Source organism: Anastrepha ludens, chromosome 6 (assembly GCF_028408465.1).
Source record: "Anastrepha ludens isolate Willacy chromosome 6, idAnaLude1.1, whole genome shotgun sequence".
NCBI lineage: Eukaryota > Metazoa > Arthropoda > Insecta > Diptera > Tephritidae > Anastrepha > Anastrepha ludens.
The window spans coordinates 71,396,151-71,423,278 of record NC_071502.1 but is presented as its reverse complement, the minus strand read 5'-3'; the positions used below and the strand labels follow the sequence as shown (position 1 = coordinate 71,423,278).

At 37.1% G+C, this 27,128-nt stretch overlaps 1 protein-coding gene across 7 annotated transcripts in view; it reads left to right on the top strand.

Moving 5' to 3' along the window:
* The first annotated feature begins 649 nt into the window (after positions 1–649).
* The window catches only part of LOC128868868 (MAGUK p55 subfamily member 7), a 44,858-nt gene continuing 18,379 nt past the window's right edge, over positions 650–27,128 (top strand). For 2 of the 7 annotated variants that reach the window (XM_054111423.1, XM_054111424.1), the window contains exon 1: positions 650–1,814. The gene's annotated coding sequence lies outside the window, so the exon portion shown is untranslated. The remainder of the gene's footprint in view (positions 1,815–27,128) is intronic. The other 5 variants (XM_054111422.1, XM_054111421.1, XM_054111419.1 and 2 more) reach the window with 5 other exon arrangements.

Here is a 27,128-nt window from a genome sequence, read left to right as displayed (position 1 = left end):
CCAATAAATTTTATTATATCCAATAAAGTTTTAACCGGAGAAAGTCGAAATTGATACCAATTTCACTAGACTATTAATAGTTTTAATGTATCGAGTTAAGATGGAGCAGCCAGTAATTCTTTGCAATTTGTTTTATGTTCTTACTCTAATTTGTAGTGTGAGCCTTAATGTTATTCTACAGTCTTGCGCTACATCCGAACGATAGGTGGTTTTTTATAATGACCTTGTTCCATGACAAAAATGCATTCGAAGTTGACCAGTGCCTGCCCTTTTCCATCATTTAATGTTTCATGCCCACAGTGGGCCCAACCATACCGAATGGTAGTCACGTACAAACCCATTCGGTTACTGCAACCTTTGAGCCTTTCCTTCGAAATCAAAAGGGTAATTTAAAAAAACAATCTTTTTATGTTTTCAAATTCACTAATCACCAATCACCCTGTGTTTGCATTAGCTACACATCCCTCGTAGCTGCTAAAACAACCGTTATGACAGAGTTGCTCGCAAAGACATGCGCATTTCCACCCCACAATAGAATAACCCATATGTACCTAAAGCATTGCCAATTGCATCAAATGTCAACAACTGACAGCTACCGTCGGCAGCAGAGCACAAAAAAGAGTGCTGCTTGTCAGAGAGGAACCACTCAGTGTCAGCCTTCCTGCATGCTTTCCATTCGAAATGCGGAACTCTGAATATAATTCAGAAATGATTCGCGTTTGCGACGGACGGGTAATCTGGCACGGTTTTATTGCCTAAAGTGTTGAACGTAAAGACAAAGAGAAAATAAATACAAATAAATTTTCTGCACTTTTCATTGGGAGCCAACCAGCCAGCTTATTGGACTGGCGTGTAAACATTTTTTTATTGTTCTATAAGTTGCAAAGAGCTTAAAAAAATGGAACATTGAAAAGTTTCGAGCTGGTGTAAGTGTTTTCCGTGTAGCAGTTCAGTTCGGAGGTCGTTGGTACTTCATTTGATTCATTCGCAGACCTCCTCGCAGCAGATTAGACGAGCGTGCAAAAAACACGTCTACAGCTAAAAATAGCAAGCCAAAAAATTTCTGTTGTTAAAAATATTCCGCTCGACGCATTCGAAACAAGTGAAGTGACGTGAATTGAGATTTCAAAAGAAAATAAATATCGTTCGCATTTTTCGAGTTGTAATTGTGCACATATGATTACAAAATAAGATGTTAAAAAATACATAGGCGAATACTCGTCTGTATGTATCTATGTATGTACATATGTATGTGGATAAATATATTAGTAAAATGAAAAGGCAAAAAATTTCATAATTTCAATATTGACTCAAAGGCGGTAGTGGCAGTAGTAGTACCGACAGCAGTGGCGTTGCAGAGGCGGTGGCTGGGAAGCAGGCAAGCAAGGTGGCTAAACCCATAGTGATAGTTGTGCAATTTAGAACAAGGGTGGTGTGGCGTATTGCAGAATACGATTGCTGCACATAACTACAAAATTATAACAACAAAATGCAAAAGAAGCTATAGTACAATAAAATCAGAAAAAATAGAATCTCTAGCTCGAATAAACACTGAAACCTTGTAATTGCAGATTTATGTGACAATGCGAACAAACTGACAAACCAAGGGGTGCACAGTACGAGTACACGGCGTGTACAAATACACACACAAACATATGTTTGTTCATAAATCTCAAGCAGTGTATGTTTCATGAAATTTTAATTTAGTGTGTAATGATTTTTTGTATGTGATTTGTTTGCTGAAGGAAAGAAATACAGCCAAGTCAAGCAGAGCAGCCGAACGAGGAAACAAATTTGAAATTTCTGTTGCTAAGGTAAGCAAGCCGATCTCATTTATAAGTAATATGTGTGTCTAAAATATTCAAGTTTATTAGCTGAAGATTTAACTGGATACTTCAAACTACTCTCCTGAACATAATTTCCTCAACTTATCCATCCAATCACTGCTGTAAAAGGTCAAACGACTCAGCAAACATTTTATTATATTTATTTATTTTATTACTTATTTTTTTCGTCCATCATGAAAGAGTTTGTCAACGGGATAAAACTGTTGCAGAGGCTTACTATATTAGTTCGATGATGGAGAGATGCTGACACATGGGCTGAAAATTGGCATTTCGTATGACACATCGCTCATTTACATCAATAGGGTCATAATCCAAAAAACAAATTTGAAATACGTATGTGGAAATGACCGCAGCTCTTCTTTTATGCTGCGGCATAGTAAATTGAAAACCTTCAAGCCGCTTTTTTCAACACTGTTGCACATTTTGAACAGAGGTTATGCTCTGTTTACAATTTTTATACATATGTTGGGATAAAATGTAATAAGAAAATTCGGCTAATTCGAAAAATTATGGGGAACCTATTATAAAAGTTGCAGGGATCGCTGAGCATTGAGCTATTGAAAAAGAAATAAAAATATAATCAGAAGGGTGAGGGAGATGTTTTTAAAATTGCCAAAACAATTTTTCCTAAAATTTTTACAATAACAAAAATATAAAAATGTTTTCTTGCTAAACAAACCTCCTGAGATCTTAATGCCATAAGACTTGATGCTGCCATTGATCATATTTGTTGCTTCGCGACTGAACTGGACAATCAAATGGCTTGGAAGGTTATTTAAAACCTACAAGATAAACCAGAACATTATAACATAGTACACGGATAGATCCATCACCGAGGAAGCTGGTTGGGTTGGTGCCTATGATCTACGGAAAAGATACTCGGAAACACTGGGCAAGAGGGCAAACATATTTCAAGTGGAAGTCTATGCAGTAGAAAGATGCGCTCGCTTTAACCTAGAACGGAATTATAACAACAGAAAGAGTTGTAACATAGCTATCCTAACCTGGTTCTGCAATGTCTTGATAAACTTAATATCTTAGGCTTGATCAATCAGTACATAGCCTATGGGTTCCAGGGACCATAGAAATTGCTGGGGGCAGATAAATTAGCTAGGAAAAGGGCCCAGATTGGTTTTATGGCCTAGGAAAGAATAACCTCTCCAATTTTGTTCAGGAATTTGAGCAAAGGCAAAGAAGATCATACTGGGATGATCTGCTGGGTTCATCGCAATCAAAATGGGACCTTAACCTAAACCGATTTAAATGTTGTATGGAATTAAATACGAATAAACTTAGAACCCTCTCAGGGATTCTATTAAGGTATATTAGATTGATTTATTATCCTACTAACCTGGGAATATACACAAGCGGACCTTCTGTAAGGAGGAAAAGAAACAGCCAAATATTTGCAGGCATCGTGTCAAGCACTGATGCATAAGCAGAGTGAACACTTTGGTAAACATGTTTTACCAGAGGAGAAAATAAAACTCAATAAAATAGGACAATTACAATGCTAAATTTTTAGGGCGGAAGTTGTGCTCAGAGAAATGCTCGGAATCCATGACGGCAGCTCAATAAATCTTGCGGGTGGCAGTGCTAAGCCCCTTTATAATAATAATATTTTATTTTAAAAAATTTTAAAAACATTTTAAATGTCAAAATCTCTATTCACAATTTTCACCATTGAATAAATCTCAAAATAATACATTTTTTCGGCTTACTTATTACATATAATCAAACCTACAAATGAATAAACTTTTAAAAGAGTTGAAGACAATGACGGAAATAACGGGTGATTTTTTAGCTATTATCTTTTTAAACAGTTGGTTTAAACAGCTGACGCACGTTTCGTGTTTTGTTTCACTGTCAAACATCTTCAGTTTGGTCTATAATCCAACCATGAATCGTCTTACAAACGAACAACGCTTGCAAATCATTGAATTTTATTTTAAAAATGCGTGTTCTGTTAAGAAAGTTTATCGCGCGCTTTTTCCATTTTATGGTCAGTTTAATCGACCCACTGAAGCGGCTATTCGAGCTATTGTGACTAAATTTAGAACCAAATTTACATTATTGGACATCAAACCACTGAAAGAAAACTGAAGAAAATATCGCAGCTGTATCGGTCAGTGTTAATGATGACCATCAATTATCGATTCGTTGCCGTTCTGTTACTCAACAACGTGGAAAATTTTGCGAAACGATTTAGGTGTGAAGCCTTTGAAAACACAGCTGGTGCAAGAATTGAAGCCGAACGACCTACGGCAACGTAGAATTTTTGGTGAATGGGCTCTTGGAAAGTTGGCCAAAGATCCACTTTTTTATTGAAAAATTGGGTTCAACGACGAAGCTCATTTTTGGATCAATGGGTACGTAAATAGGCAGATTTGTCGATTTTGGAGTGAAGATCAGCCAAAAGAATTGCAATATCTACCATTGTATCCAGAAAAGGTCACAGTTTGGTGCAGTGTATGGGCTGGAGGGATCATTGGACCGTACTTCTTCAAAGATGCTGCGAATCGTAACGTAACTGTGAATGGTGAGCGCTACCGCGATATGATATCCAACTTTTTTTTGCCCAAAATGCAAGAGCTTGACTTGCATGACATGTGGTTTCAGCAAGACGGTGCCACATGCTACCCAGCACGCGTAACAATGGACTTGTTGCGAAGCTAGTTCGGTTAACATTTTATTTCACGTTCGGGACCTGTCAATTGGCCACGCAGATCGTGCGATATAAACCCTTAAGGCTATTTTTTGTGGGGCTATGTTAAAGCTCATGTCTATTCAGACAAGCCTGCTTCAATTAACGCATTGGATGACAACATTATCGCATTTATATGGGAGATAACGGCCGACCGGATGGACCATTTGAAGCGCAGTCGCGGTCACAATTTGCATAAAATAATCTTCAAACATTAAATTATATGGACTGTACTATCGATTTAAATAAAAATTTCATACATTTTTCTGAATTTTACGTGTGTTTTTTTGAAAAACTTTCCTACAGCTCTTAAAATATCACCCTTTACCCTCACTTTCTAAAATATATTTTACTGGTCTATGCGGATACATTGCATATCCTTATACTAAATGTTTTCTTGCACGTATATTAGTGACAGTAGTGGAAATAAGTTTCCGATATGGAAATCAATTCCTTTCCTGGCTTTGCGGTCTTCTTAACATTACTCTAAGCCAGCGTTTTTTAGTTTCAAGATTTCTAAAAACACCAGACAATTTTTTACCATTTCGCAATATGTACCTTTTATCTTTAAACAACTGCATGACAAAATCAAGCTTGTAACTTGATTAACTACTCCTCCAAAGGCATTCGCCTTAACGGCAATTTAAATCGTGTAATTTCTTCCAAAACTTCCAACTCCGTACATTTTCTATTTTGAACCCCGAGTTTAAAGAATGAATCAGATGACGATATAAACAGTATGTTCAATAAATAACATAACCTTTCAGATGTATGTAGAATAAAAAACGTATCGCACTGTGTTTGAAAGTAATTTTTTATTCAAAATAGTCTCCATTTAACTCGATACAACGTTCAGAACAATCAACCAATTTCTGCATGGACTTTTTTATGTCATCTAAGGGAATGTTCTTTAACACCTGTGTCACGGCTGCTTGAATGGCTGGAGTATCATCATAAAACGCACCTTTCATGGCAGTTTTCAATTTAGGGAACACGACGCATGGTGATAGATCAGGAGAATACGGAGGCTGGTCGATGACACAAATATGTTTTTGCATCAAAAATTCACGAACGTTTTTGGGTTTATGAGGTGGTGCATTATCATGCAATAAAAACAGCTGTCTCCCCTCTGGATATAAAGGTCATACACGAACAATTCTTGACCACAAACGATGTAAAACTTGTAAATAGTATTCTCCATTAATAGTTTGCCCTTTTGCAACAAATTCCTTGTGTACAATACCCTTGGAATCGTAGAAAGTGATCAACATTGTTTTGATTCTTGACTTCTGAAAACGCAATTTCTTTGCTTTTGGCTCCCCTTTCGTCTTCCATTCTGCAGATTGACGCTTAGTTTCAGGGTAATATTTGAAGCACCATGTTTCGTCGTGTATATGTTGGTATATTCTATCGAAAAAACACCATATATTAAATATTTAAGAATACGCTTAAAGATATTGCGAAACAGCAACTTGGAAGAGAAAAGTTGTCGAAAAAGATTGGTGCAAAAAATACTTGTTTTCTGATCATGCGTCGTCCTATGTTCAAAACCATTCATCTGGTATGACCCCGGAAGATTTGTTTATTTTTCCAAAACTCAAATTACTACTTTACGACAACCGGTTTTCATTCGATTGAATGCAAAGAAAGGCGTATACTGAAGTCGATTCTAAAAATCATGTTTGGAAAATGTTTTGACAATTTGATTATTCATTGGCGTATGTGTATTATTTCGAAAGGGGCGTACTTTGAAAAAGATGCAATAAATTTGAAGTAATAAGAAAAAAAATGTTTCTTTTATTCGCCAGTTTCCATGTTTAACTTTTTTCAATGATAATCCAGAACTAACTCTGTCAGACTAAATTCGCATCAACAATAAGTTAGCAATGGAGTTGGTTCTTTAAGAATACCACACTGCTATTGATGTTACCAACGAAACTCACATTACATGCATCACTATGATTTCTACGGAGCAACGAATAACGCGTTTTGGGCCACCTTGGTGAAGTTGTCGGAAATTTTCAGAAGTTAAATAATTAATGAAGTTATGCCTCAAAAAGATTTTCCGCAGTTTTGCGTTGAGGTGAGTTGGTACAACAGAGGAGGCGACAAAAAAACAGGTATGCAACAGTAAAGCAATGATTTCAATGATTTTGATCCGGTTATGAGCGTCAGAAATTCGGCACACTCTGATTCGTAATGGTTGTTGAACATGTCTACAAATTCATTAAAATAGTGGAATCTTACCGGCAGGTGAGCATGTATTGCACTACTCCGGAATAAGAGATTAGTTAGTATAAAATAAAGCAGTAGTCGAAATAAAGCGGAAAGGTTTCAGAACTATATACTTCAGCGAATATATTAAAACGTTGAATAGTTTTCAGACTCAAATATTTGACTTTTCAGTCCTCTTCTTACTTCCAGCTATTATTTCATTCCGAAACAATCAATAAGTATTCACATCAAGGTTTTTCTTTTCAAGATTCTATGAAGGAAAAATATATATCAAGTCTCATTCCCATGTATTTGAAAGCGCGTCACAGGTATAGGAATCTACTTCTACTGCATCTTTGTATATATATTATATCCTGTATTGCCAATCAATTATAAATGACATCACATATAGTCGGTAAATGCTTCAAATTTATAAGCATTCATGCAACTTTGTTCTAGCTTTAAGTGCTAATGGCGTTGTAAAAAATTAACTATGACAATAAAACACTTTGGCAAATAATTTACAGCTTATATTCCCACACCCACACGCATGCACAAGTATTTATTTACATATGTATGCATGTGTATTTGTATCTGCATCCGTGATTTCACATTTCCAACTTTACTAAATGGAATCAACAAAAATCCGAGTTGACGTGCACACATCCCTCCTCCAATCATATCTTCTTCCTTCCTCAGCAATTCCTTTGCTGACGCATGCAATCTCACGCTGAGCTATTCACTGTGTTGTGTCGCGTCGACGGCGGAAACGTGCAAGTGCAACTGCACTCGCATTGTTGTGACGGAGACAAAAAAAAGGAACAGAGCAGTGACACAATAATATAATTTTATCATACAAGTAAAGCGCACAATAAAAGTTGTTAATAACACTGAGCAACAAAATCGATCAAAAATTTTGTTCAGGACCTCGCAAAAAATAATTACTTTCGCTTAAGTTTGAAGTTATAATTGAAAAAAGTTGTTAGATAGTTATTTTGGCCGACAAGTGGACTTAACAGTAACCTTAAAATAATCATACGCATGCAGCTACAATGTCCGACGTTTCTATAGCAAAGAAAAGTGTAAAAAGTTCCAAAATGTTTTTTCAGTGATGATATGGGGCGCAATTTGGAAAACTGGAAAGCTTCATTTTTTTATTAATAAAGGCGTCAAAATAACTGCGGAATAATACGAAACAACGTTTTAATAGAGCACGTAAAACCTCTTGCAAGGGAGATGTTTGGAAATAGGCCAAGATTCTGTTCCTGCACACGAAGACAGAATTGTGGAAAGTTAGGGTCGCGAACATTTTCTAAGTTTGATATCAGCTGAAGCATGGTTCCGTCTGCTCCAGCCTCAACCCCATTTGATTATATCATTTGGGGCTATATGCTTAGCATACTTGGGATCTTCTAACTTGTACAAACGTCAAAAATGGCATAGAAAAGAAATATTCATTACGGAAATCTAGGCGTAATTTTTGAAATGCCCTTTATATGTGCATATGTTAATAATAAAGGAAGTATGGGGGACTATATTTGATATGCCGATTTTTGCAAAGCTTGAATGTTTTTAAAAACAAACAAAAATAAATACAATAAATAATTTTAGAATTGAGGTTCTATGCCGTTAATGTGCCGCATTATCTCATCCTTTAGCTCTTGAATTGTTGCTGGCTTATCGACGTACACCTTTTTTTCAAATAACCCCAAAGAAAGAAGTCAAACGGTGTCGTTGTCGTTTAGGTGTGGTTCACATTCAACAATAATAATATACATAAACGTAGGTAGGTAGGTAGGGTGGCTGTCGTAAGACACACTTAGACCTTCGGCAGGTCCATTGTGATACCACTGGAGCTTATCCTTACTCTACGTGTTCCTTTTCAAACTATACGGTTGCTTTAATAAACGAGCAGAGCTTCGTTAGTTTTAGATGGGCTATGCCCGCTACATCGGTTAGAAATGCTGTATCGAGAGTGCGCAACCTTCTCATAGGTAGGCTTTCACACTCACATAAAAGGTGTCTGACTGTTTCCTCTTCTTCTGTATTAAGACAGCTTCTACAGAAATCGAAGTAAGGGAGTCTTAACCTTCTAGCGTGGCTGCCTATTAAACAATGACCAGTTAAAACACCTATCATTTATCTTATAGATTCTCTGTTGAATCTTAGCAAGATCTTCGATCGACCGCTGTTCCAGTTCGGCCATGTCTGTCTGCATAGTTCGCATGTTGTGAGGTTTTGATAATATTAATTAATTAAAAAAACAATAAGAAGTATAGAATCGTCATTTAAAGTTCGGAGTCTCATAATTTTTTTTTTTTTTTTTTTTCAAAATTAAAAATATTGTCTCCATAAAATTCTTTTTGTTAAAAAGCATATGCGAAAGGGTATGATGGTTCTACTAGAAACTCTCAACGACGTGGGGATGGTTGTTAGAAATTGATTTAAATACTCAATTTGTTTATAACAATAGGAAATGGTCAATCATTTTTATCAAACGTATTTTTTTAAGTTAGTTCCTCTTCGTGAAAACTGCAGTAATGAATTTTTGAGACTGAGCTACCAAACTAAAAATTACTAAATTCAAAATACTAATTTTTCAAATTATAAAAAAAGCCTTTCCATTTTTTTCGATATAGATCCCATAAAAAATTTTTTTAGCCAAATGAAGAATATGTCCGTCAGAAAGGTGTTCGGTTTGTTTACAGATGCTCCATATTGGACTTTCCTGTAGTCGTATTATATTTATTCTAAAAGTGTCTACACAAAATTTCAAGTTTCCATTTACAAAACTTGCTCTGCGTATCTTTTTGAATGAATATTAATTCAACGTTTGCAGAAAACTATTCCATTTGCACTATTATCATTTTTGAGATAATATTGGAAAAAATTACATTTTTAAGAAGGCTTTGCTGAATTGTGAAGAAAATTATTCGCCATCGCCGATATAGTTTTTTTTGAAATTACTTTGCTAAATGTCTCACACATGAGTCATTATTTTATCACACTTTGTGCAGACACAGGTGGCCACCGTTATCATTACTGTTCATCAAACGCTGCTAGCCCTACAAATATGCGGAATCGCTCTCAGGCATTAAAACAATTAGTTTATATATTTTTATGTTAGTAGTTCGAACGAGAAAGAAATAATGATAGTGGAGGAGCGCCTTATATACGATACTCTCCTGCCGATACGACAGAGCTTAACCACTTAGAGAAGTTATGTGTGGAAGAATGAGAGTTGGAAGCTTATGGAACAGCAGGAGTGATGAAGCGAAAATACTCAAAGTGAAATTAAAATCACTAATGCATACACATGTACAAACGTGTGGGGCAAAGCAAAAGCAAACTTATATGCATACATGCATGTACACACAAATGTGTGCCTCTCACACGTGTGGCTATATGCCGCCGCAATTCTCTGTTTACGCAAACTTAATTCTAAAGGTGTCTGTTAGATTGATGGCATTAAGTTGATATCACATACATATGTACAGACTTTTGCAGAAGGAAATATGGGTGTAGGTGTTAGTGTTCAATGCTTCGGCAGTTGCTTATGTGTCACTGCCATTAAATTGATGTGCAAGCAACTCGAAGCAAGCACACAAAGCATGCTTACACATATACATGCATATTTACAGTTGCAAGTGCATAAATACGCGAATATGTAGATATAAGTATATGTGTGGCTTTATTCCATTAGTAACATTAAACAAACTAGTTCAAGGTCTTGAGGCGTCCTTCCCCACCACGAATCCGGCCATGTGTTTTTCTTCTGCATTTCATTTTTTCTCTTTCCTTTTTCCTCTTAAAATTGTTAATTTTCGTATAGACACATTCATATGTATATTTGCATGTATGTATGAGTGTTTATTTGATTTCAATGGCAATTATGAGCGCACCCCCTTCTAATTGCTGAAGAAAAACAACAAAAACAAGAGGAAGAAACAAATGGCAATTTGGGAGTGAAACGAGCGCTGAGCAAGCACGAATAGCCTTAGCTGCACGTGTTTGAGAACTTCCTTGACGTCAATGGAATGTGAAAATATAGTTTACTGAACACGCGGAATATATTCTGAAGCCAAAGTGGCAACTATAGTTTGTGTAGTCCTCCCGTGCGTGCACACTCAGTTTTTCTCTGCGTGCCTTTTTAATAACTGTTTATTCGCAAAGACGGTAGTGTTTCAACAAGAACTTTCTTTTTTAAAACAAAAGATAAAAATTATTCACTTTTTGGCAAAATTTCAGGTTTATCTCATTAAGCACTTCACGGAATTCGAGCTCTGGGGCTGACATCGATTCGATTTTCTACGTATACATATATTTTATATTTAACATAGCCTTGCAAAACATTGTCCATTGGTGTTCAATCACATAGCCGGGGGTCCAATTAACCGTAGTGTTTCGTAATTTATGGTCCTCGATCGGTTTGCAATAAATTAAGTTTTTCAATGGCTGTGTGGCACCGTCTTGTTGTAACTCCATTTCAGAGTTATCCACATCATCAATAAAAAATAAATAGATTTAGTTGCTAACATATCTTCAATTCACCGTAACCGCATTTTCAGCCGAAATTTCGGAAAAATGGTCCAGTCACTCCTCCACTTGGCGATGTTCTTACTTGAACGACTCCGCTCAACACTCGTGGCACATTATATACCGGACAAGTCGACTCAAATTAATTGACCTAATTCTTCATAGCGATCTTAGAAGGATGATTATGTTGCCCGAAAATATCAAAGATTCTACGAATCCATCAACTTTCACTGATCCACAATATTCATAGTAGACTTTTAGAACTTTACTGCGATTTTTTTATAAAAATATATGTAGCTCATTGTCTGGCGAAAAACCATCCAACTACTAATATGTGAAGTTTGACACAAAGATTAGAAAAATTTAACAAATTTTCATCAAAGTTTCAAACACTTGAATCAGAATTAAAAGAAAATAAATGGATACGCAGTTTTGTAGGCCATTAACTTTTAATATGGCAAATTCTTTTTTTCCTTGACGATGTTGCGCATTTTCGCAATACCATAACTCTACAATTTTTTTTTTAATTCTGATTAAAAATTTTGAAACTTGCCAAATTTTTATAAATCTTGTACAAAGATTGAAGCTTGTATTGATATGGTCTTTATTATAGAATGAATTATATTCTAATGAAACATAATTTGTATTGCAAAGTACATAAATAAGGTTACATATGAAGGTTATATGAGTATATTTTTTACTGAAAACGAAAGCGTTAGTGTATATTTATTATGTATATATATATATAAGTATCAAGGGGTTAGGAGTTTGGCCGGACACAAGAAGACACCTACATTCTTATCCATTGCAGAACGGCAGATTTTTTTGAGAAGCTTTTTAATGGCCGGTGTTCGAACTTTGCAACTACCGAATGGCAGTCACGCACCGAAAATTTTGACTAGAAAACCAAGTCTTCTTCTTCTTAATTGGCGCGATAACCGCTTACGCGATTTTGGCCGAGTTTAACAAAGCGCGCCAGTCGTTTCTTTCTCGTGCTAACCGGCGCCAATTGGACACACCAAGTGAAGCCAAGTAGTCTCTACCTCATCTTTCCAACGCAAAGTCAAAGTGATGTCAATATCCTGTGCATACGCCAACAATTGTACGCTCTTATAAAAAATTGTGCCTGAGCGATTAAGTTCTGCGGCTCGTACGATCCTCTACAACATCAGGTTAAAGAAGTCACACGACAGCGAGTCACCCGGTCTGAAACCTCGTTTGGTATCAAACGGCTCAGAGAGGTCCTTCCCAATTCTGATGGCCCTACTAGTGTTGAGCAACGTCATCTTGCATAGCCGTATTAGTTTTGCGGGGATACCAAATTCAGACATCGCGGCATACAGGAAACTCCTTTTCGTACTGTCGAATACAGCTTTGAAGTTGACAAAGAGATGGTGTGTGTCGATTCTCCTTTCGTGGGTTTTTTTTTTCAAGATTTGGCGTATTGTGAATATTTGGTCGATGGTAGACTTTCCAGATCGAAAGCGACAGAAGACTAATCCCGCCATAATTGGCACAGATTGCAGGATCGCCCTTCTTATGGATTGGGCAGAGCACACTTAAATTCCACTTCTTCTGTCGGATAATACGTCTCTCTTCCTTTCTTAGCTCTCTGTAGGGATCGCAGCGTGGCTCTATAGGTAGCATCTTTTCCTCGTCGTACCAACTGTTTTTTCGGACTCGCCCAAATCCGATTTCTTCTTCGGTGGCGGTACGTAGAGAACGAGAAATGTTGCTCCGTTGGTCGTGCATACCGGTTTGATGGGCAGTGCTCTCTGAGAGCAGGAGTGAGAGTCGAGGGGTGAATCTTCTGGCTGTCTGTTGTGATTGCAGCTTTTCGATGTTGAACATTCTTTGCATAGGTCGATGCACGTTTTTTGCAGCACAGAGTCGTGTGCGTAGTTTGGCTGCAACAAGGTAATTCGATGCAAGTCGATGTTGGGTCCTCGGATCGTACATACATCTAATACACTAGAAGCGTGTCTTCCATCTATCACAACATGATCGATCTGGTTTCGCGTTTTTCGATCAGGAGACAGCCACGTTGCTTGGTGTATTTTCTTACGCTGGAATATGGTACTGCAGACTACTATGTTTCGGGCTCCGACGAAGTCGATCAGCCTCTGTCCGTTACCAGATGTTTCGTTGTGCAGGCTGAATTTTCCGACTGTGGGACCAAAAATTCCTTCCTTGCCCACCCTGGTGTTGAAGTCGCTAAGCACGATTTTTATGTCGTAGCAGGGGCAGCGCTCATAGGAACGTTCCAGGCTCTCGTAGAAGGAATCTTTGGTCGCATCGTCCTTCTCTTCCGTCGGGGCGTGAGCGGAAATTAGCGATATGTTGAAAAAACGGGCTTTTCTGCCGATTGTTGCGAGACGCTCATCCACCGCAGTGAACGACAGTACTTGGCGACGAAGTTTCTCTCCCACAACAAATCCGATACCGGACTTGCGCTCCTTTACATGGCAGCTGTAGTTGACGTCGCAAGGTCCTATGGTTTTCATGCCTTGCCCCGTCCATCGCATCTCTTGGATGGCAGTGATATCAGCCACCACTCTCACGAGGACATCAACCAGCCAGGCAGACGCACCTTCCCCATTAAGGGACCGGACATTCCAGGTGCCCTCAAATCATAGTCCTTAGTTCCTTTGGAGGGGTCGTCATTAGTGTTGGAAATTCTCATCCGAGGCTTTGTGTATGTTTTCATTGAGGGAGGTTTTTAAGTGGCGGGTCCCAAACCCAGCGCACAACCAGCTATCCTGGAATGTTTCGCCTTCTCACTTAAGCTCACTCGCGAACGGGTGTTCGGAAGCTACCCAGAGGATACTTGGGCTAATCCCGGGAGTTGTGAGCTGCTTGAACCATATGCAGAAGAATCGTCCTGGCCACTCCCAAGTGAATGGCTTTTACCATCTCATGGACTTCTACATATGGAACCATCCTCCACCAAGAAAACCAAGTACTGAGGCAAAAATTCGCCTTTGAGTGCTTTAGAGCAAAATGTGGGGATTTTGCTATGCCCCACCAGGTACATTCAAATAAAAGGGTGTGAAAATGAAACTATTTTTTTCATTCCATGTTGCGTCCATCTATATCATCTCCGTAATAATTTTCCACAAAATCACCAAAATATTATTCCACAGCTTTTTGTTGGGCTTCTAACGAATGTCTTACTAACTTTCCGAACAACTTTTTCATACTTCAAGTAAAGTAAATTGTACTGATTCATCTGAGTTGAATATTGTATCAGAAATTCCACTCTTAGTCAAACTTGAATACTCTGAAGGTGTTGCACTTTTTCGACGCCCACCAAATGTACGACGGCATTTGATAAAAGTATAAAACCCATCGGTGCACAGACGGCAATGAGTTTCACCATTTCTTATGGCTTTCAATAGCTGATAAGTCTTCCAAAACGAGGAATTTTAGCACTGCACGATATTCGGTTTTTCCCATTTTCCATATTAATAAAATTACACTAACATTTAAAATTCCAATAAATTATTAAGATAGAATGGATTGATAAATAAACTTTGTTGATGTTGAAATATTGAAATGGCGTAAAAATTTAGATTTAATAGATGTCGCTTTCAGTACTTTTCAGCCGACCTATAAATTCAGAATAACCAATATCCCAATTAAGCCTATTTTGATTCCATCGCGATGAATCGTCCTTTGCTCCTTTACAAATAGTTCTGCGATTTCTAAACTGTAGAAATTATGTCATGTATTGAAAAATATGGAACCACAGCTTGGAGGTACCTTGGCTAAAATACAAATGAAAGTTTAGTTTTATTACTAACAAGCAATTTGTTTAAATTAAATAATGTTCGTAGCAAATCTGACTGTAGTTAATGCCACATATTATTTATTTTATTTTATTTTATAAAGGTTTACATAACAATAAAATTATTATACAAACTGAAAGTAGTGCAGCGCTAGCATCGGAGGCTAATTTCAAGTAAGCAAAAGAAATAGCTTTGCCTTTCGATGGAAGGGGAAAAATTGTTTAAAAATATTTTATGAGTAGTTCAGGACTACCATTAGATGAATGCGGTTTGCGTCTTTTCAAAATATGCATAATTTAGAAAATATGTAAAACGACTTTTCATGGGCATCTATTCTTCCAACGCTTTCATTTCGATTATCTCACTCCAATGTGCCTACGATAATCTCCAAAGTTCTTCAAAGTCACTACACAATTTTCATATTTCACACTCTGTGTGCACTCTACGGATATTTAAGTGATTGCTGTTGTTTACAGTGGCTGTAGGGCTTTTAATCACAGTTGAGAAATTTAATACCCCTTTTTTGGTGCCCCCATACATATTTTCATTCATGCTACGTTGGCCAAATTCGCTGGAATCACATTATATGAGAGTTTGTATGTGTATATGTAAGCAAGACTTGCAAGCCTGAGGTCGTTTGGTAGCGAAATTGTTGCTCTGTGCAATAGTGAAGTACAATCACGACATTAAAAGGCCGTATAGCGGGGAAAAGTGCAGAATAGTGAAATGTGAGAGCAGTGACTTTGTGCGACATTAAATGCATACAAAATAAACAAAGTAACAGAAAAAATAATTTTTCGTTTTACCTACACATGCGCTTATATTCGTTACAGTTGTTTATTTATTTGTGGCTGCCAAGAGACGAACGCGCCAAATACTCTAAATATATGTGTATGAATGTGCATGTGTAGAAGCGAGCCGCGTTGATGCTTCGGCACTTCTGTTTACTTTGAAAGAGCGAAGTGTATAAGTATTTGTTTTCCTTGGTTGTTATTGGTTGTGACATTTTGAGTTTAAGTATTCGTATTTATGCCGCAATATTCTATTACACAGCAATGCATGAGCTTGACAGGAGGTTTAGAGTGAAGAACATAATTTTGGAATCTGCAGGAGTGAAAATGTGGGGGAAGAGGGTACTATTTGAACTACGAGTATATAGACACAATCAACTGAAAACATTACATAGGGGGCAAGTTGTAATATTCGCCTAAGATGAAAACAATTTGCAATTTTCTAAACAAAAATTGACTATTAAGCCAAAAACAAAAAAAAAAACTAAAGTTGTTGCTTCAACTCAACTCCAGTTCTTCTCTCCATACGAATTAGTACTTACATTTTTCATAAATACGGCAATCGCAGAGAGAACGAAGAAAGCAAGACACTTTTTACTTGATCATCGCAGAAAAAACATTTTGCCTTCGCCCATTACTAGAAGCATCCATTTGACCTTTTTATTATATTTATAGAGTGCAGTGCAAAAGTACTTACATTAGGGCTAACGACAAAAAACTTCGTTTAATAACAAACGCTTAGGATAGGTAAATATTTTGCGATGATAATACAATTTCCTTGATCAAAATGCTCCCGAAATATATTCTGAAAATTCAAACTTCAAGTTAATTCCTCTGCATTAAAAAGTACACCTTCAAAGTACTCCCCATCTCCAGCACCGCACTTATGCCAGCTCTCGAAACATATCTGGAACTCAATCTTCGGTATTAGTAGTACATTGATCTCCTGACTGAGCGCTTGGACTTGTCCAACCCCCCCACAAATCTAATCTAATCTATCTTCGGTATAGCCATCAGATTTTCATTTACTTCCTTTACTACCTATTAAAATGAGTTTCCCGTATTGGTTCCTTGACTCGATCAAACAGAAAAAATCGCAAGGTATAGGAATTCGATTACTGTTGGTCAAAAGTTCACGTATAATGACGGTACTGTGCGTTATCATAGTGCAAAATCCACAGTTGTTTTCACACAAATATTTTCTTTTTTGCCGCCCAAGTAATAGTTCTTGTAATCTATAAAAGCCGTGACGGAAAATAACGTGGTTTTCTCGATCTTGGTCCATTCGTAGCTGTCCACACACTCGATTGCGTATCGTACTCATATTTGTATAGTAAATCCTCGCAACATCTCCAGTAATTATGTGTTTGATGAATTTTGAATCGGATTCAGTCTTGAAAATCATTTGGCGATATCAACGAGATCCCTTTTTTGCATGAAATTCAGGTCTTTTGCGACCAACTTTGTAGCAACGTGGGGCAAACCCAAAACATTAACTGCAAAGTCCTGCACGGATCCATAAGCAATGTTCAAGTCCTCTGTCAGCTGAAGGTTAATTTGCGGTTATTGATGAACTTTTCTTTCATTTTATTGCTGTTTTTATTGATGTTTTTATCAGTTTCTTGTCACTACGTTCGTCATCCCCGATGTACTCACCACAAAAAAAAACATAACTCAATCCAATTCACTTAAAGCGCCGCCTGGTGGTTGTTCTGAGAACTTTTTGATCAAGGTGGTATAACTTTATATTCGGATTAAGAGAAGCATTTTACACAAGAATTATTTCAAATACTACAACTCGAATTTTTAATTTTTTTGTAAACTTATATTAAAGGAAAAATGCAAAATGCATTGGTAGCGTTATTTTTACTTCAAATGATCGATATGCCATACTAAATAGTGCACGAGAGTCGAGAGCCAGCTGATAATACTACGACCTAAGATACTTCACTATGGCTCATCGTCGTTTTACTGATAACTAAAACAAATTGTATGATTTAATTTTAGTCTGAATTTTAATGAGAAATCTATTAATATAATTAGAATTTGAAGAATTAAAACACGCTAACTCACAAATCCACAAACATAGAAACTTTCACATTTATAATACTAGTAGAACGATTTTCCAAATATCTTGTCAGGGGCAATTTGGACCTAATAATGTTTTAAATATGAACCGAGTCAGACTTTAAATACAATTTTTCAAGTATTCCACCGCAAGAGTAGCCTAGACTAAAACCTGCTCTTGAGGCCTTTTCACCCTTTTCTAACTTTCTAAAGTACATTTTTTCCACCACCATGCAAATATATTCAAATTAAGTTATTCTTACTCGCGAGTGTTGCGAACTTTTTTTATAAGGCAACGACGCTACCCAACTTATCCAACGAATCGGAGACATACCTATTGTTCTCTGTCATGCGTGCCACTACTGGCAGTACAGAAAATCTTATGGGAGTAGTACCAGTACTCGTACATTCAGAAGAATTTTTGCTGTCAAAAATCTGCTCTTGCACTTGCTTGCCGTAATCTACAGTGAAAAAATCAAACATCATTTTGAAGTTGCCTTATTATATTTTATGTAACCTTCGCTACAAAAACCAATTTTTGTTTGTTTAATTTTTCCAACGTACCGGCACAACAGTTGGATTATAAATTATGAAAACTCTAATAAAGTAAAATCCACTTTCAGTAGCCAATTCCAACTTCAAAGAATGTTTCTGTGGAAAATCTTAGCATTGCAAATTATCTGACATTGTAAACGGCTTAAACCTATTTATACTAACAGTTTTAATATGTATGTTTTCGGTACCATCAGTAAGATAACACTACACAGCCCAAACTCTGCTGCATAACAATGCTTCGAGTTCAAACTTCCACATGCTTTTCAAGTGATACATTTTAACAGCATTTCAATTTCTGAAATTGACCTAAAAACCACTAAACATTGCAAAGAAACATAGGCCACTTTGCCGTTGGCTGCTCGCTTTACCTTTACAATACAAAACAACACGTCATGAATTCCCCCCTCCATACCGGCTCAGCCTAACAGCCCGTTCAATGCTTTCTTTTCAAATTACATGCCATAAGTATAATATAATACAATTTCACCATCACACCTACACTCATCTAAAGCCCTCGTCTATTTTCCGGGCCCTTCTTTTGAAAGCACAGCGTACAAGTATTTGTATGAGTCGCAGTAAACCTCTTGAATAACTCATTCGTACTACAATCATAATGGCTATTATACTCGTGGCGGTGAATCCTTGCACTTGTCGTTTGTGCACTGCAAACTAGCAAGCAACTGTAGAAAGAACAAAACCAGCAAACAACGACTGCCGCACCAATAAAACAATAAGAATAAACAATCGTCGCAATGCTGCTTCGCTCTGAGTTTTTGTAAGGCTCTACGTGTAGATCCTTTCGGCTCGGTTGACATTGTCTGAGCTACCTATTCTGCGTTGGTTGGTAGGCCGCTGAGCTAGTTTTACAGTTTTTTTTTTTTTCGTTGAAAGCGTATACGAGGGGTGCCTTTTATATGTCGGGATTAGAGAACAAAAACAAATTTTAATCATCGACAATCACTTCATTGTTTTTCAAAATATTCTCCATGAAGATCTATACACTTTTGCATACGTTTGAACCAATTGTCGAAGCACTTTGCCACTCTGAATGAGGTACCTCCAAAACATGCATTCTGAATGCCGCAACCGCTTCTTCAGGTGTCGAAAAACGTTGACCTCTCAGTTTGTTTTTTACGTACGGGAATAAAAAGAAGTCATTCGGTGCCAAGTTAGGACTATACGGCGGATGACCCATTAATTCGATGTTTTGGGTGCTCAAAAATGCAGTTGTTTGAGCCGATGTGTGAGAGCTCGCATTGTCCTGGTGAAGAGTGATCCGTCTTTGGCGATTGGTTTTCCTAATTTCTTGGAAGACAACTGGCAAACAAATGGTTGTGTACCACTCAGAATTTACTGTTCCACGTTGTTTTAGTGGTACGGTTGCGACATGCCCAGTTTTTCCGAAAAAACAGGCGACCATTTGCTTGGAAGTGCTTCGTGCGCGAACAACTTTTGTTGGATTTGGCTCATCTTGAAACACCCATACAGTCGACTACTGTTTGCTTTCGGGCTCATACGCGTAAATCCATGATTCATCACCTGTCACGATATCAAAGACGTGTTTCGAAGCCCCGCGATCGTATTTTTTGAGCATTTCCTTCGACCAATCGACACGAGCCTTTTTTTGAGCGATTGACAAATTGTGTGGGATCCAACCCGAACAAATTTTTTTGACAGTCAAATGTTTATGCAATATTGAATGTATGCTGGTCCCACTAATGCCTAAGATTGTCTCAATCTCACAATAGGTCACATGACGATCTTGCAATATCAGTTCGCGCACAGCATCAATGGTTTTCGGAACAACAACTGATTTTGGACGACCTTCACGAAATTCGTCTTTGAGTTAACTACGACCACGATTGAATTCACCATACCATCGATAAACACTGTCCTTGATGGAGCTTCATCGCCAAAAAATGAATTAAGTTCATCCATGCAATGTTGCTGAGTTAATCCACGTCGAAAGTTGTAAAAAATAATCGCACGAAAATGTTCACGATTTAATTCCATTTTTGGACCGAGATGAAACTTTTATGTTACTGTAAACAACACAAATAGTGCTGGTATTTCAAAACGTTCTGAGTTCGTATAAGCCAAAAAATGTCAAACTTTGCGATACAGCTGTCAGTTGCCAGATTGCAACACCAGGGTTGCCAAATTCCGACATATAAAAGACACCCCTCGTATGTTATTCAAATGTTGAACAACACTGCACTATTTTTCCGAGCTTATACGCGTAAAAGCTATGCATGCGTTATTGTGATTTGGTCATAGTGCCCAGTTCTAGCATTAATTTAGCATGCTATGGCATGAGCTTCTACCCTGCAGGAAATATCTGAATTATTAGATAATTTATTTATTTATTATTTAGAGCTATGTGTGTGATACCATATCATTTCGCTGAGTGTTTTGACAGTCACAGATCATTGCTGGTGCGTTTCGATACAGAGAGGTCAAAGAACCAAATCCAAAAACGCTTACAAGAACGATAGAACACAAGATAACGCAGTCTGGAGGGGAATTTTTAGAGTTATCTTGCTATAATGTCATCTCAGAGAAACTACGGAAGATAACTGAGACAGGCTTTCGTAGTAGACTACTTATGCAAACCGAAAATGAGAAATTAGGCGATGACAACGCAAACATATCAAATTCAATGACAACCGAGTAGCGACACCGCGATATATGCAAGAATCTGTATTCTTCCAATCGGTGCATTTACGCAATTGTATTTAATGAATTTGAAATTGAAAAGGTCGAGCCAAGGAGCACCAGGAGATTTAGTGGCTCCTAAAACACTCAGGTTAAAGAACCCATTGTATTTAAAGCTCTGGAAAGGGGGTAGATAGTCAAGGAGGGAAGGAGAAAAGTATCAGAGAAAGAGAGAGGAAAGAATAGAGACAGAGATAGTTAGTCCTGTGAGAATTTTCCAGATTCTTTGGCAAATCTGTAAATATCCTCCAGTTTTAGAGAACGAATATTACTCATTCTCATGACATCGGAACCCAATACTCGTAGCCTTGCTCTAGCAAACGCAGGACACTCACAGAGAAAGTGCTCAGTGCTATCCGCCTCCTCCAAGCATGGCAGGCATACCGGATTCTCGATGATTCCAATGGTGGTCATATGCTGACCCCATGGGTTGTGTCCTGTAATGATGCCGACCATCAACCGAATATCTTTCCTTCTAAGTTTTAGTAGAAAGTTTGACAGTTTTCTGTTCGGACTTGTCACAAAACACTTTGCAGCTCTGCAGCCTTCCAGACCGGACCATCGTTCTTTATGTAGATTGCCTACATAATCGCTGATCCAATTCTTGAATCCTGCGGGACTGATTCCGAATATTGGCTCTGGCTCCTGTGGGAGCACCGCTGATCCACGGCTGGCCAATTCGTCGGCAATTTCGTTTCCTTGAACACCGGAGTGTCCCGGAACCCATATAAGTACAAGGCTGTTTTGTCTTGCGACAGAATTAAGCTTCTTCTTACATTCTTGAACAATCTTTGAGGTTTGCTTCGCGTTCTCTCGAACGTGAAAACCAAGTTCCTGCATCTCTACTAATAGAGAGTCTACGACGAAGCACTACAGCAGAGGAGAAGAACACCCCCTTGAGGACATCCTTGCTTGGCCCTGACTGTGATTTGTTCGTCACTGCTCCCACCAGCGGTTAACAGCCTCTCAGAGAGCATGGAATATATCCATTTTATAATGGCTTGATTAACTCCATGTCGTTCGGCAGAAGAACATATCGAGCCGAAAGTGGCATTATCAAAAGCCCCCTCAATGTCCACGAACTCGCCCATTGTGTATTCGTCAGCTTCCAGCCCGGCTTCAATCTTGCTAACAAGATCGTGTAAGGCTGATTCACATGATTTTCCACTCTGGTAAGCGTGTTGATTTCTACTAAGTGGACTTCTCGAATATGTTTCTCCACCACTCGTTCCAGACTTTTCAACATGAACGATGTCAAACTGATTGGTCTAAAACTTTTTGCTAGGGAATAGTCATCTTTTCCTAGTTTCGGAATAAATACTACTCTTACGCATCGCCATTGGGATAGTATATAACCAAATGCAAGACAGGCTGTAAAGATCTTTTTCAGGGCCTCAATCAGCCTGTCTCCTCCTTTTTTAAGCATTGCTGGATATATTCCGTCATATCCAGGGGACTTAAAGTTCTCAAAGGAAGACAAGGAAAACCTTATCGATTCCCTTGTCACTATCCGACTAGCAATATACCAGCTGTACCTAGAGGTTCCACGGTTGATACCGTTATTGTTCATGCCACTCTCAACTTCAGAGAGAGTTCTACTACCCGGAAAATGGGTTTCGAGTAGAGCATTAAAAGTTTCCGATTTGGAAATGGTGTATGAGCCCTCAGGTTTTCGAATGGAGCAGCCTTACTGAGCGGCCTAAATGAAGGCCCTTACAAAGTCTCGCTGTTTCCCTCATTTCTTCGACGTTACTACAACAATTGTATTACTTTTTACCGAAACTCATCAGTCAAATTTAATGCATATTAGTTTCAAACTATTGAAAAAAGGAAACCGCGATGATAAATTACACTCTCTAGGACTTCGCCAAGTAAAATTCTTATATTTTCCTATATTATATATTAAAATGGCCGCCGTAGCCGAATGGGTTGGTGCGTGATTACCATTCGGAATTTACAGAGAAAACGTAGGTTCGAATCTTGGTGAAACACCAAAATGAAGAAAAAGTTTTTTCTTATAGCGGTCGCCCCTCGGCAGGCAATGGCAAACCTCCGAGTGTATTTCTGCCATGAAAAAGCTCCTCATAAAAATATTTGCTGTTCGGAGTCGGCTTGAAACTGTAGGTCCCTCCATTTGTGGAACAACATCAAGGCGCACACCACAAATAGGAGGAGGAGTTCGGCTAAACACCCAAAAAGGGTGTACGCGCCAATTATATATATATATATATATATTATATTTTCCTTCTGTATAGGCAAGAGAAGCACTGCGACGAGAGAATATCTCTGCAGGCACGTTCAAATTTATGTGTGCGAATTGTGATTGAAGTTTTGTGTGCAATTTGAATTATGAGTTCATGCGCATTTAGACCGGCAGCCATTATTTGGATGCACTCCAAAAACTACTCCTTGTTTTGTTTTCATACACACAAATATATGAACTTAGTTTCTTGTCTTTTTGCTGGCTCATGCTTCCGAATATATTACAGTGCTATTTGCATATACTTGAGAAGTTGTATGTGTTCCATTGAAATTATGTCAGCACTTGTAGCAAATTGTATGTAGCATATCTTATCTGGTTTTAAAATATGTATTATAGGAAAACTAGGTTGAAAAATAGGAAAGCTTTGGAATTTCTCCAAACAAAAAAACTCATTTAAATGTTCTGCCAAAACTTCGCGTGATTTACTTTCTTGTAAAAACCGCCTTTCGCATTGCTTATGACAAATAGATTTTTTGATATTTTTAGTAAAATACTCTTTGCGATGCGTGAATTTTAAATACAAAATTGTTCTTTTTTTTTTTGCATGGTTTTTTAATACACCTTTGATATCAAGCGAACTACAATATATCAACGAAATCTGCGTAATGTCCTGTGATTTTTTATTGTATAATTATGCACTCGTAGTAATTCTGCAGAATTCTGTCGAAATATTTTCCTTTCGAAAAACTTCTTCGAATTTTCGGTTTCACTGGTATCACTTAAAGTTGATTTAATGCTCTGAATTTATGCAAAGAGATTCAAAATTCTCGAAACTTTTACAGCAGACTGTAGAATTGAGTGAAAGACTTACAACCAACTGCAAAATGAGGTGGCAGTGTAAAATTAAAATATGGCTGATATACGTGCCGAATAGTTGATGAATGGTGAGAAGTTTTTTCATGGGAGAGGTTTGCCAGTGCCTGCTCACAGTGGATTTCGAATAGCAGAATATGACTATGAATGGAAATGACGCGCAAGACCATTCGGACACGTGGCCATCTTAAGGGGGAGCCTGGTTTATAAGGTCAAAAAAATCAACAATTTTTTTCTTCGTTTTAAGCGATTCCTAATATATTTCAGAATATTCACACAAAGTTACAGAGCCTAATTCTCAATATTTCCGTAGATACAAAGCCAAAGATAGGCGAGCGTTAGGTAGTTACGCTGTGACCGGACAGCTATAGTACAAATTTTATCTTCTTTTCTCGACTTTTCATTTTTATGATTTCTTTGAATTGACGTACATAATTGAAAAAAAAACTAATGAACCTTTTGAAATGAATCATAGCATGTTCCCTTCAGTATTAAATTCTCTTCTATTTGAGCTAAGAAAATAGATAAAAAAATTTTCAAGATTTTATACCAAGTTAAAGTAAATTTTTTTTTATGGAAAGGCATTTGTTTTCTTTAAAACCTCCAAAAAGTTGAAATTTTGGAATTTCTCTCAGTTTTCTTAGTTCATCTAGAATAAAAAATCATGATAATTAGAAATCCATTTGAATTTTTTGCTTTAGATAATAATTACGAGCTGTATCTTGTACGCCAGTTGGAAACTCCAGCGTTGCAGCGCTCTACTAATTTCTATGTTAAACATTTTTTTCAACTTATTTTAACCAGTACAAAAATTTGTTATACTTTTTAAATGTTCATTAAAAGATAGAAAAAACTTTGCAGTGCTAAATTAATTTTTTTCTTAAAAAAAAATCGCAAAGAGATGCAATTTTTAGACCTCATAAACCAGGCTCCCCCCTTAATAAGCAAAACTCGGACATACCATATGCAAATATTAAAGTTAAAATTTATTTATGAATTTCACACAAACCTATTTAAATTGTTTGTTACAGACATTTTTTAATAGTTTCATCCATTTTGAGATCATTCAACATTCAACAGTTGAAGCCCAATTATCAGAGTCTTTCGTTCAAGGATGAACCTTCTAGTGAGAGTTCGCCAAATAAGGGGAAAGCATATTTTAATTAAAAATTATCACAAAATATAAAATCCCAACGAAAAATCACTAATATTTTTTTTCCTTTACTCTGAAAGATGATCTCGAATCACCGAAATATAGAATTAAATCTGGCAGCAATATTTTTGATTTCACATGCGTAAAATGATACCAATTTCTTAACTATTCTTAACGCTTACGTAATATCATACCATATACCCGATGTGTAAAACAATTTCCGTCTCTTCTGCAATCGATATCTCCTGTCGGCCAAGGACGTTTCATTGCAAGCACGCTAAACTCCAATCAATAAGTTATAAATATCATTGATTTTTAGCCAGGAATAAATACGCATACGCATACTTGTATATTAAGCAAGGCAATCAAAAATTTCTATACCATTTCGTTCGCTGATTGCTGATGTGCATTTGTACAAACATTTACTTGTATTTCCACATTTATGTATAGTAAATCATGCCATGCACGAGTATTTGTTCTTGTCGAATTGCTCTACATTGCATGATTTTCCATGATATGATTTTAGGCGCCAAAGCGTCGAAAAACACAAATATGTATATGTTTATATTTACAAATATATCCATGCAGAGTGGGTTTTTGGCCGAAATCAGTGTGGAATTGGCGCGCCAAAATGACAATAAAATTTGAGGGCAAAAATGAGATTTGATTTAATGAAATGAAATGAATTCTGGGGTTGTGTTCAAAAGATACCACACTTTAGCTATAAAATTTAGTTGTCTTACGATATTTACAATACATGTACGCAGGTGAGCAACCAAAATTTATAATAAGACACAAAACAAAAACATTTTTCTAATGGAAACAACTTAACTTATGAGCCCCAAAATGTTAAGTGTTGGCTGACATGCAAATATAAAAGTCACGAAATTTTTCTTTGTCAAAAGCTACAAAGCACATAACAAGGTCGAAGAAGCAGGAAACACGCCACTCCTGGCATTCTTTGGAAAAGTCGTACCACCTTTTCTTTAAATGTTGCGTAAGCATTCAATGATATGTGCATATACCTACATATATCATTGTGTTAAACGTTCCAAGGCCTTTGTAGTTGCAATACTTGTATTATAGAAAACACTTGGAGATATCATACGAGTAAATATGTACGTATATTGATGAATGCTCTTATATTTGAGCATATATTCTGTATGTTTTTGTATTGGAGTTAACTCATAACTACAAAATTATTTTTCGAAATAATTTCAACTGGGACAGAGAAAAAATTGGAATCTAGGAAAGCAGTCATATCTGCCAAGCATCTAAGTCCTTTAAAGTAAAGGAGGAATCCTGCTTTGTTGTTGTTGTAGCAGCATAAACATTCCCCATACTTACATATGGGAAATGCTACTGGTGTGACAGTCCTTGGGCGGATATAAATCCGAATCGTTTCGGTAACGTAGAACCGACTGTCGTGGAAACGAGGAATCCTGTTTTACTTTTTGATGTTGCCTCTCTACGAATATCGTAGTTCCTAACTACAATTGAAGTTACTACAAAAATTGTACATTTTTATCGTTTATTCTCAGTGTAAGCTAACAAAACCCAAAAAATCATAAAATTTAATTTATTTCTTTTTATAGGAACAAAGAATTTGGTTTTAGAAAAGAAATGATTTTAACCTTTACAGCTGGGGTAATTTCCGATGGTCAATTTGAAAGAAATTGCAG